Source organism: Tupaia chinensis, unplaced genomic scaffold (genome assembly GCF_000334495.1).
Source record: "Tupaia chinensis unplaced genomic scaffold, TupChi_1.0 Scaffold000221_1, whole genome shotgun sequence".
Lineage (NCBI taxonomy): Eukaryota > Metazoa > Chordata > Mammalia > Scandentia > Tupaiidae > Tupaia > Tupaia belangeri.
The window spans coordinates 1,465,921-1,467,972 of record NW_006159696.1 but is presented as its reverse complement, the minus strand read 5'-3'; positions in this window follow the sequence as shown (position 1 = coordinate 1,467,972).

Genomic DNA, 2,052 nt, shown 5'->3' with positions numbered 1-2,052 from the left:
CTTTCTCGGGACTCCTGGAGAATGTTTTCTTATTGTTGGCCCAAAGTGCTTGTCCTGGGCCATCTCGTGGCCACTGTAACATGGTGCGGTGACCTGGCAATGACCCGCTCAGGCACAGGGCGTAGAGCAGGGAGGGTAGTCTTTGGAGTGTGGGTTGCACGCTGGGAGAGAGGCTTCCCCTAGGCCCGGCTGGGCAAGGCAGACAGTTCCTTCCCCTGTGTGCGCAGGCGGGCAGCTGCGGGGCCCAGGCTGCCTCCCAGCTTGCTGGCTCCCTGTGTCCGGGCGTTGCTTCCCGCGTGGTGCAAGACGGGTCACCACTACCTTCATTGCCGGTGGGCACAGTGAAGGGGAGAAGGGGGCCTTCCCCAGCGGAAGGTTTCATCTCTCCCACTCAATCTCCAAACTGCTGGGCAGTTCCGTGGGCAAACCGCTTCCAAGATGTGAGGAAATATAGACTTTTTGGGGGAGTGGTGGTTCCCATGTCTCCAGGCGCTAAGGGACTCTTTGAACACAGGAGATAAAGGCCATTAAAGAGCAACTTGCGGTTTCAGCCCTGCTCTGTCCCTTTGGTCAGCCGAACGTCTGTGTGAAGATTTTGTGGGGAGCCAACCCCAAGTCTCGTCCAGGGGCTGCATCTGACCCGAGCCGGGGATCTGGGGAGGGACACTTGCACCTAGGTCTGGATGTGGTTCTTCATTATTGTTTTTTAATTGCCAGAGGACATGCGGGCTCACGAGAGAAAGCGAGCGAGCAAGCGCAAGAGAAACCCTGAGTGAGGTGTGGTCATGCTGCGGGCCCTCCTCTTCCCCATGCTGTTGGGATCTGGGGCACTCACGCACCTGCACCTGGCTTATTTTCCAAGCCACCAGGGCTGGGACTTGAACTGCAGGTGGCCATGTGGATCTGACTCCCTTCCCCACTAGGTGCCGGGCTGGCCTGGATGTGGTTCCTTATGGTGCCGCACCCTCAGTCTCTTGAACGAGTTCTCTACCTCATCACACCAGCGTCCAGCTTCAGAAACAGGATGGCTACAGTGGGGCCCGGCCCGAAGATGGAGCAATGGGACCCATCAGCCCCTGGGGGCAGGAACCGTGAATTCCGGGGAAAGAAGTGAATCCCCTGGGCACAGTCCGTCCCCAGGGCTCTTCCCTGGGTGTCGGCTTCTCCTGGCCCTGCAGTCCCCTCCATCTGCCGTCTCCCATGGCCGCATCGGAGGTGGCATCGAGGCACATCCCTCCTAGGGCCAGGGCTTTGGCAGCCTGCTTCCTGCTGGTGCGGCTTTGGTGAGACGACTCCGGGCAGGTTCAGGGCTCTTTAGGAGCACACGGCCCTCGAAATCCCAGCGGGCTTTCTGCCTAAGTGCCTCCAGTCACTGTCATGGACAGGTGGCCGTGGATAAACCAGCCAACCCTCGCTCCCTCTCTCCTGCCGTGTCCAGTGGTCATCTGTTATGGCCTGGTCCTGGGGGTCACGGCCTTTACACTCACGCATCCTATGGCTAGAGGGCCTCTTGCATTGGATTTTTTTTTGTCTGAAAACTAGATAGGGTTCCGCTCGATTAGCACTCTCACTCTCTTCCTGAGGCACCGACGACACACCGACACCTTGCAGATTCCCAGAGCTGTCCCAGTGCTCACTGTGCCCTGGTGAGCTCAGCATCATTTCCTGGGTCTGGCAATGGCACCCTCCCTTCCTGGGATAGAGGGGACACTGGCTGGCTGAAGGGCGCTGTCCCTCTGGCCTGGGACTGTCAAGCAGGGTCAGTAAGAGTGGATTCATGGATGTTTTTGATCCAGAGATGTGAGACGGAGATTGGGCTGCCAGCATTTGTCCCTACGAACAGAGGGACTGTACGCAGTGCCCCATCCTTCCTGTTCACCATCACACACAGAAGCCACCTGCCCCTCCATCCTGGATCTCAGCCCACGGGGGCCGAGGTGAGGCCCCGCCCACTCCTGTGCCCTCCTCTCTAAGGGTCCTACTCCACAGCTGCCACAGCACCCTCTGTTTTGACACGCCGTGGGTACCTGCTGCGGCCACCCAGCCCGCGTT